At 31.1% G+C, this 11,124-nt stretch overlaps 1 protein-coding gene across 6 annotated transcripts in view; it reads right to left on the reverse strand.

Annotated features, from left to right (window-relative positions):
* Positions 1-11,124, reverse strand: part of LOC106881036 (interferon regulatory factor 1) — a 72,055-nt gene that overhangs the window by 24,807 nt on the left and 36,124 nt on the right. Inside the window, exon 1 of one of the 6 annotated variants that reach the window (XM_014931236.2) lies at positions 3,238-3,529. The exons of 1 other annotated variant lie outside the window; for it this stretch is intronic. The gene's annotated coding sequence lies outside the window, so the exon portion shown is untranslated. Of the gene's footprint in view, positions 1-3,237; positions 3,530-11,124 lie in introns of those variants that run through there. 4 more of the 6 variants (XM_052966853.1, XM_014931237.2, XM_052966845.1 and 1 more) reach the window with 4 other exon arrangements.

Here is an 11,124-nt window from a genome sequence, read left to right on the forward strand (position 1 = left end):
CACACACATATTACAATATATAAGTATTACATATAGGTGCAGGCGTGGCTGTGTGTAGTAAATTTGCTTCCTAACCACATGGCTCTGCATTCGGTCCCACTATGTGGTACCGTGTGTCTTACAAGGTTCACAATGTGGTCTAAATTATGTTATTGATCTTATGAGCGAACAAAGAAGTTTTATATAAATTAATGCGTTTTGATTTTAAAATAATTAGATAAAATAGAGATTAATTTGTTGTTTTTAGCATATCTCCACTGTTGGAATCTTTTTAAAAACTTTTTCTATTACTCAAACGAAAAATAAATGAATCAAAAATTTTTTCAAACCTTTTTTCCATTACACTCAAGCAAAAAAATAATTTATGAATTTCTTTCTCTTCGAGAGTCCTCTCCCCACCCCAAGGAAAAAATTTCCCCGCAATAATCGTAATCTATGCTGTTTGAAAGTTATTTATATAAAATTTCATTAAAAGATATCCATTTCCCTAAAATGTCATGTAGGTATTTTTTGCACGGATGTGCAAGTGGCACTTACTCTCTCTCTCTCTCTCTCACGTACACATTATCTTTCATATACACGTACATACTTAAATACATATGTATACATATTTTGGTTTGTATGCGTGCGAGAGAGAGAGAGAGAGAGAGAGAGAGAGAAAGAGAGAGAGACACTTATACATACATGCAAAAAATACAACACAACTTCACTCACTCACTCTCAAACAGACACACACACACATCCATCTTTCTCCTCTCACTTCAAAGCAAATGTCGGCTTTTCACTTTCTCTCTTTCAATTTCTGCATTAACCGAAATTGCAGTTAATTTCTTCAAATCACAGTTAATTTCTTCACAGTTAATTTCTTCTTAGACAGGGACGAAGAACAATGGGCAACACCTCCTGATTTGTTTCTTCGTAATTTTCTTATTTATATTCGAAGGTGTAAATGTCGATTAATTGAAAGTGATTTTTTTTTTTTTTTTTTTTTTCAGGAAGACAATGAATATCTATATAATCTTAACAGTTTAGTAACTTGTTTATGTTCATTGCACTTAAAAAAACTTTAATGACATTCGTTATCTAATTGAAGGCATCTCATTTATTAAAGCATTCATTAATGAAAACATTAAAGATCTAGTCCATTACAACACAGATCGAAATCATTCAGGATAATATCCTGCAAGTGCCCCGTTACTGCTTAGCAGTAATTTTGAGCAAGTCATAAAATGTTTTTTTTTTAATTATGAACTTTTTCTCTTTCCGATTAAAAAGAAAATTAAAATTAAAATTTTTAAAAATTCAATCAACATAATTGTAATCTACACATTCGAAAATTTATTTCTACATTTAAAAAATATACAACATTAAGAAAGTTATGAAAAATAAGCGCGGGGTACGTATCTCTAAAGTGTAGTTATGTCGAATGATGCAATTCTCGCTACATAATAGCTGACTCATGGTGGGTGATTAAGAGTGAAAAGGGGGCGCAAAAATTGCAATGTTTAATGACATTTAGCTGGTTTGAAACTTGCATAATTTGCCAAATTTCATGGCTGAGAAATAATTATATGTATGCCAACTGTATTTTCTTTTCTCGTGCAGTCAGTTTGTCTGCAATAGGAGAGTAGATGCATTTCTTCGTTTCGAGATCCTCATGAAAGTGAGGCGAAATTACCAAGCTTAGGTGTTTTCCAGAGTGAAAAGTGAAAGCGTCTTCGAAGGAAAATATCGTATGATTAAGACAGCAAAATAATTATGTTGCTTGTATTTGCTGTAAATTGTTGGTTGGAATAAGTTAGGGCCATACTCTGCTCAAGTTAATTAGAATATAATTTATGAATCCAACTTCAATGACATCACACTGAATGCTAAATTACAATTGTCAACTACTTTAATGGCTTCACTTTTTGACACGGAAAACACCTACTTTTGACAAAGTGAAAACTTTCTATGGAGTTTGGAGGCGAAGCGGCACCACCCAAAACATATCAACCTACTTTAAGAAGCCGATAGTGAGTGGAGAGGGACAAAAACGACTGAATGAAACTGTTTCACAACATTGTAAGCAATTATTCATCCACACCTTGGGCATATTTATTTTCAATTTGTGATTAGTTTAGCAATGCTCAAAAACTCTTTCGTTTCTTATAAACCTCTGACAAACTACACAAATGTATAGGAAATAATCGGGTGTCTTTTCACAAACAATACGGTGGGTGTGTGCTTGACCATTCAGTATGCTATGCGGAGTATAATCAAGTTCACAACTTGAACAAAAATGCCATCCTGGCGGGCCAATTACTGTAATTATTAGTAACATAATAATTGTAATAATAATTTATTCCAATTATTATATTGGAGATGTGTCGAAACTGGGAAAACCCACCTATGAACAGACGCAAAAATATCAGAGAAATCAAACTAAATGCTAAAAAGTCAGGCAAATTAAAAACTAAACTCGAAAGTCTACTGGTCAAGTGAAAAATAACTTTTATAAAGTAGAAACGGTATTTTATGTCGTAACATCGTCTAAATTATATTCAACAACAATGAACTACAACTTAAGATTTCCCTGACTAACAAGCTGAACGCATGAAAAAAAAAATCATCCATAGCAGCATAACAAATCAACAGATGTCAGCTAAAATAAGAGAAAGTAAAATAGATACATTATACTAGAAGATCGCCAAGATCAATGATGCCAACTTTTTTTGGAAAATATGGCCCACAAAATTAACTAGGAAAACTTTATGGAACACCAAATAAAATTCACTTTTAATTACATTATGTAGTTTAGTAGGATTTCTCACACTTATACTTCCCATAATCGAAGATCATAGATTGTCTTATATTTAAAAAGGGGGGAAAGTTATATCCATATTCCTACTAAATTTGGCTGTTGCACGTCACTAGCCTACATATGTTCAGTTAGAGCTAATGTTACATAAATCAAAAGAAATCCTTTTAATCTCAGCTAGCCAGAGATCTTCTACGTGGTTGCTCGACCTGCTGGAAATAATAGCCAATTTCATTCAATTCTTTAACTATCAAGGATCTCATTTGATAATTAACCGTGGATAAATCATTCAATTCTTTAACTATCAAGGATCTCATTTGATAATTAACGGTGGATAAATCTATAAGACAAGTGCCATTAGCCTACCTAATCAGGGTTGACTAACACTAAAACGACAACAAAATTTTAAAAATTACGATTTAATAAAATGTTCTTACCAAGAATTATATTGGTGAAAAAAAGTCCACTTACGTACAAGCAATTTTACTAATATTTTTTTGTTGACGTGTCTTCAAACTGATCACAATCGGCGAATTATTACGCCCTATTATTAAACGAAGAAAGCTCAGGAACTAAGTGAACAAAATCCTGTTCGTCAGTTCTATTTATGAAAACAGTTTCAGTTTCACATCGTTTTCCCCGAATTCGAAAACGCTCCACTTTCTATGAAATGAAGTCATTTGTAATGTGTGTATGTGTGATTTTGTTTGTATACGCCCACATATTTATCAAAGAGAGAGAGAGAGGGAGAAAACATTATAAATAGACTCATCATCATCATCATCGTTTAACGTCCGCTTACCATGCTAGCATGGGTTGGACGATTTGACTGAGGACTGGTGAAACTAGATGGCTACACCAGGCTCCAATCTGATTTGGCAGACTATAAATAGAAAATATTCTTTTAGTTGTTTCAGTCATAAGACTGCGGCCACGCTGGAGCACCGGTCTGAAGAATTTTGTGAATTTATGTATATATATATATATATATATAAACATAATTAAGGGGTCAGCAACAGTTGCTTCACCACATACCGAAGTTCAGAAATAGCAGCTAAAGTGCTAAAACTCCAACAGATAGCGGTATGTGGAGAAGCAACTGTTGCTGATCCCTTAATTATGTTTATAAATTTATAAAAACTTTTAAATAAGTTCTTCACCGATAATGGTGCTTACATACCGAAATGCTTGGTAAAAATTATTAATTATTAATTTATTAATAAATTAATATTCCTTTACCCTTTTATTTGTATATATATATATATATATATATATATATATATATATATTATAATGGGGTAGGCCGGTTTATGGGGTTACCCTATGGTTCTCGTTCATAAGGGGTTTAGCCCTACGGCCTACCCCACTATAATATTAACTGCTCTATATCTTAGAATATGTTTCTCCTCCGGATTTATGTATTTCTACAAACGATATATATATATGAGTGGTTGGCGTTAGGAAGGGCATCCAGCTGTAGAAACTCTGCCAAATCAGACTGGAGCCTGGTGTTGCCATCCGGTTTCACCAGTCCTCAGTCAAATCGTCCAACCCATGCTAGCATGGAAAGCGGACGTTAAACGATGATGATGATATATATATATATATATATAAAGATGAGAATGTGTGTCTGGTTGTGTGAATCCCTAAAACTCGAGAACTACACAACCGATTTCATTCAAATTTTACACATACCTTGCTTAGGGTCCATGTAGTGTCATAGACAAAAAAAACCCTGCAATTTCTTGTCTAATGCGAGCCCAGAGCAATCTCTTATCTCTTCCACTATTTCAGTATTACGTGTCAAAAGTGAAACAAGAACATCTCTCTATTGTAATGTCAGATACTTTCACTTTAATAGTTTCACTATTAATACTGAAACTATTATCTCACATACATACATACATACATACATACATACATACATATATATTATATATATTATGTTTATATATATATATATATATATATATATATCAAAATAAGCAACAAGGAGATCCAGAGGTAAAGCAGTACGATCATTTCACGCAACTCCATTTAATTGAACAATGCAATCATTACATCAATTTAAATATGGAGCAATCTTCAGCTGCACAAAGACATAGAATTTAATATTAAATTAGAACGGATGGACACATTAGTATAATTTTACCTAAAATCTCCAAGAAGTTAAGGAGATAGACAAAGAATATGCTGCCTTCCCTTCAGCTTAGAAGCTACTAAGATATCAGGAAGAAAGTCTTGTTACAGATTTTTGCTTGTCACTGTTTTTTATGGGGTCAGTTTTAATTTATAGACTAGTTTTATCAAATCCTTTTATATCTAAGGCCGAGAGAACAAGGGGCAGTGTCTGTTAGGGGTAAGGCTGAGGGAGCAGGCAGAAATCATAGTTGGTATAGTCATAAAAATCAAGATTTATTGGAAGCAATATCATGAGGTTTGGTAAAGGAAAATTTAAATCAAGATATTAGCTGACAATTAAGGGGGCAGACACTAGCAGACCATTGATAAAGAAACAGGGGAAATTTTATCATTTAGTACTATAGTTAAATTTTAAACAATGTTGCTATATTGTATACAGTTAAAATTTAGGGTTACTCAAAGGATTATTAAGAAGAATATCATAACAAAAGGATAAAAATTTTTGAATACTTTTGAGTATATACCAAACTTTTACCACAATAGAGGAAAGTTTAATATTTATACATATATACTTAAATACTAACTCAGATGGTATCTGTGAATATTTATTAATTGGTATATACTGGTATTTAATTAAGGAGTACTATTTCATAAAGGAATACATGCTAACTATATATTAATTAAATTATAAACTAAGCAGTTTATTATAAGTAGTGAATATACCAGCATTGTTTTATATCAGCTAAATATGAATTTATAGATGTATGAAAATTAGATTTATTTTATAAATAAATAAAGGCTAATTATAAAATCATAAAGAAATAAAATAATCAGGTAGGGCAGAACACCACAGAAAAGGAATAAAATAGCTTAATCACTAAAAACATGATAAAGTATATGTAGCTTATTAACAACGATAGAGAAGATTTGTAGAAAATGTATAATAATTCAAAATATATTAGACTAAAAATTATATATTTATTTATTTAGCTAGTATCAATAAAAGACTGATACCTGGTATTATCTAAAGGAATATTTAAGTTATAGGACATTCTAATTTTACACTATTTTTTTTTTTAATTTATTTTTTAAAATCAAAACTAAGGGTTATATTATAGGTTTAAGAAATTATTATTATTACTCCAATCATGACATTTATAGTTTCTTAGGGGTACTTAATTAGAAGGGTACTTAATTAGAAGGGTTATTTATATAAAGGCCCTTATAAATTTATCCCTTTAAGAAAGGGATAAATCAAGTAATTTCTAAAGATCATTTCAAACAATATTGCCTTATTGCTTAAAGTTAAAATTAAGGGTAATCAAGAAGATTATGAAGAAGGATAAACCTTCTTTGAATATTTCTGAGTATATACCAAATTTCACCACAATAGAGGGAGGAAAAGAAAATTACAAAGAAATTGTTTAATATTTATACTTATTATTTATCTAAATATTAACATCTATGGAGATTGATCAATTGGATTTAACTGGTATTTAATAAGGGAGCACTGAGGTTAAAGAACATGTTAACTATATACTAATTTAATTAAATTGAACTATTTTAAGTTGTGGAGATACCAGTATTGTCTTATATAAGCTAAGTATGAATTAATAGGAGTACAAAGATTAGATTTATTAAAGGTTACTATAAAATAATAATTAAAAAAACAAATGATCAGTTAGGGTAGAGCACCAAAGAAAAGGAATAAAGATAGCCTAATCACTAAGACCATAATAAAATATCTTTACCTTATTAACTTCAATAGAGAATATTTATAGAAAATATATAATAATTTAAGTATTATGAGCTAAAAATCGTTAATTAACTTATTTAGCTTATTTAAATCAAGACTGAAACCTGGTATTGGTTAAAAGAATAATTGTTGTTAAAAGGACATGCTGATTATAAACTAATATCAAATTAAATTAAGAGGTATAATATAAATTTTAAAAGTTATTAGTGTTAATCCATACATGATATTACAGTTTCTTAGGGGTACTTAATTAGAAGAGCTGCTTCTATAAAGCCAATTATAAATACTAAGATCAGGAGGACTGAACACTTTAAGAAAGGGATAAAAGACTTAATTACTAAAACTATTTTAAACAATACATCCATATTGTATAAAGTTAAAATTTAGGTTATCAAGAAGATTTAGCATTGAGGTGAAAGAACAAATTTACTATAAATTAATTAAATTATAATCTAAGCAGTTTAATTCTAAGTTGTGAAGATACCCATATTGTTTTATATAAGCTAAGTATGAATTTATAGGGGTACAAAAATTTAGGTTTATCTAAAGGCAACAATAAAGTATTAAAAAGTATTAAAATGATCAGGTAGGGTAGAAAATCACAGAAAAGGATATAAGATAGCTTAATCACTAAAAATCATGATGAAGTATATATACCAATTTAGTAACATCAATAGAGAAGATTTATAGAAAATATATAATAGTTCAGGTATTTAAAACTAAAAATTGTTTATTTACTTATTTAACTTGTATCTATAATGACTGATAACCTGTAGTAACTAAAGGAATATTAATACTGTAGAACATGCTAACTATGCACTGATTATAAACTAAGAGGTACATTATAGGTTTTAAATCACAAGATCAATAAAGACATAGTCCCCTACATCATCACAGATTCTCCTCCATGTTTAACATTTGGAAGAAGGCAGTTTGGGTCAAATGCTTCTTTTGGCTGTCTCCACACATATACTTGGCCGGTGGTCAGATATGAGGTAAAGGATGACTCGTCCAAGAAAATAACATTCTTCCACTGCTTTAGGGACCAATTTTGTAGGTTTTTACTCCACTCTAAATGCTTTGCAATGTTTGTTTTTGAAAGTAGTGGTTTTCTGATTGCAGCCCTCCCATGAAATCTGGCTTTGTGAAGCTCCCGGATAACAGTTTTTGTGAAAACTGGGTTCTCTCGATGGTCATTAAGCTTTGCAGTAATTTTGGGAGCTGTACTTTTGTGATCCTTTCTAAAAATTTGCGTAAGAGTCCGACGGTCCCTCTCTGAAAGTTTTGGTTTTCTTCTGGGGTTTGTTTCAACAAGGAGGTTTTTCTTTCTTTCTCAAAGGCTGTCATTACTTTCGAGACAGTACTTCTTGATACACCAAACATTTCAGCTATTTACATTACACTAGCTCCTGTCATACAAGCACCAACAATTTGGCCTCTTTGAAAGTCTTATAGATCTGTCATTTTAATGAATTTTAATTACCTTTTACTGATGATATCTGAAAAGAAATAGCAATTTTAGCAAAACATATTAAGCAACACTAATAATAGATAAAAAAACATAAAAATAAACAAGCTCTTGACCATTTTATAGATATTTCAAAATTATGATGCTAGGTGTTTCCAATATTTTGTCCAACCCATGTATATATACAAGGATGTATATGAAACTAACTCTGTAAAAATGTATGTGTGTGTGTATATATTTGTATGTTTCTGTATGCAGTTATACATGTATAAGTTTCAGAAAATATTAGAATAATGGAATAAAAGTCAGTCATAATAAGAGATCTCCCAAAAATCTATTTCTTTAATTTTTAACTACTGTTACTACACTCTCTGAGTGGTTGGCATTAGGAAGGGCATCCAGCTGTAGAAACTCTGCCAAATTAGATTGGAGCCTGGTGTAGCCATCCGGTTGCACCAGTCCTCAGTCAAATCGTCCAACCCATGCTAGCATGGAAAGCGGACGTTAAACGATGATGATGATGATGATGTTTCTGGCACACATATTTACACAATTTTCATTTTGAAGTATTCAAAAAATTATTTGGAAATCATAAAGAGAAATGAATGGTAGATCTGGACTGTCCGTATTTTAAAACCATGGATAAAAAAAAAGAGTTTTGTGTGTGTCAAATTTTTTTGCCAGACGTTCATGGCTTTGAAAACTGCATCAAAATAACCAATTTTCAGATTTTTTACTTCCTTTTTAAAAAATGCAGTTTTTATGAATGACACAAACTAGATCCTGACTAAGATATGAATGTTTAATATGACAAATTTTCAGATTTTTTTACCTCATTTTAAAAGGGGGCTGATTTTGTGACTCAAACTAATTAGATCCAAGTACAGTGAATACCATCCTCCACAATTTGCTACTCATATGAAGTACATATGTATTTCAATAATTTCTATCAAATACACTCTCTCTCTCTCTCTCTTGAGCATAAAAAATCCTCTTCCTGGGTGACAATAACTTATATGTCAGATTGTTGCACAAGTTCTAGCTGATTCAATAAGGGAAATTGGAAAGATTTGAAATGATTTCACTGGCATTTACTTGTACCAAAGAGCACTTTTCGATAGACAACACACTGATCTCATAAGAATCACGTGGTGGAAATAAACGCAATTACCAAACTTGTAATTCATTATTTCAATTTGTACATCTGTACTCCCAACTGCATACAAGAGCATATGTAAAACAACGTCCTTTATTTTTTAACCATTATCTGCTGATATCAAAATAAGTAGTATATTGAAAAATAAAAATATTTTCGGTGGAGGTGCATTTGTGACTCCAAGGGTCAAAAGGAGCCTTTGGCCAAAATGGGTTGTGAACCTTTGAAATAAACAATCAATTCAAATAAATTAGTAAAATTGATGGACAACAAGAGGACGTGCACAAGGAATGTATTAGCTTGACGCTCAGTGAAAAGAGAGAGTTTGATGTTTCAAGCATAGCTCGTCATCGGAAAGGGAAAAGTCCAAAGAAGGAAAAGATTACCAACAGCACATGTGTAGTTACATTGCTTTGTATGAATTTTTGTATGTATGTATGTATGTATATATATATATATATATACAGTGTACATTTAAACACATAAGAGATATCCGGTCATAGGATTCCTGGCACGCTAGAAGGAACAGTCAAAATCCAAACCATTGTTAGGGATAAACTTCAAAGGGAATGAAAAATAAAAACATATACTATCTATCTCCTGGACCATGGTTTCTGACTTTTTTTTAGCAAATAAAATAATTTGCTAGATGAAGTCTTCATCAACAGGTACTCCTAGATTAAACATATAAGTATGAGCAATCCAGCATGTGCCCCATGCTTATACATTATAATTTTTCAAATCCACCGTGCAAGCGCAGTTTTTTGTCGGCAGCAAATAAAATAATGCCAGCATTACTTCAAAAGTTTTCCAGAAAAAATTATCAATAAATAATAATATCAGGGTAATAAAAATTTTTTGAATTTCTACTACCAGTGGCCTAGCGTGTAGAAAAATTAGTCAATAGACTATATATTATTCTGCACGCTAGGCCACTGGTAGTAGAAGTTTAAAAAAATTTTATCACCCTGATATTATTAATTATTGATAATTTTTTCTGGAAAATTTTCAAAGTAACACTGGCATTATTTTATTTGTTGCTGACAAAAAACTGCGCTTGCACGGTGGATTTGAAAAATTATAATGTATAAGCATGGGGCGCATGCTGGATTGCCTCATACTTACATGTTTAATCTAGGAGTACCTGTTGATGAAGACTTCATCTAGCAAATTATTTTATCTGCTAAAAAAAAGTCAGAAACCATGGTCCAGGAGATAGATGGTAAATGTCTTTATTTTTCATTCCCTTCGAAGTTTATCCCTAATAGTGGTTTGGATTTTGGTTGTTCCTTCTAATGTACCAAGAATCCTATGATGGATACCTCTTATATGTTTAAATGTACACTGTATTTATATGAATGGTATATAGTCTATTGACTAATGTTTCTACATGCTAGGCCACTGGTAGTAAAAAATTTCTAAAATTTTTATTACCCTGATATTATTAATTATATATATATGGTGTTGCCATCCGGTTTCACCAGTCCTCAGTCAAATCGTCCAACCCATGCTAGCATGGAAAGCGGACGTTAAACGATGATGATGATGATGATGATATAGTGTATATGTGTGTTTGTGTGCATATATATATATATATATATATATATATAAGAAAAAATGAAAATGGAGATAAGAAAGTTAATAATTGTTTATTAACAAATTGGTCATCTTCACTTCTTACAGTCGTTTCAATTAATACTCAATAATTTAATCACAAATTTGTACATTTCCTTGGATGCAACCATCCTTTCACAAGGTCAATATATCCTCTAATTAAATTAAATATATATATATATATATAT

Source organism: Octopus bimaculoides, chromosome 1 (assembly GCF_001194135.2).
Source record: "Octopus bimaculoides isolate UCB-OBI-ISO-001 chromosome 1, ASM119413v2, whole genome shotgun sequence".
Lineage (NCBI taxonomy): Eukaryota > Metazoa > Mollusca > Cephalopoda > Octopoda > Octopodidae > Octopus > Octopus bimaculoides.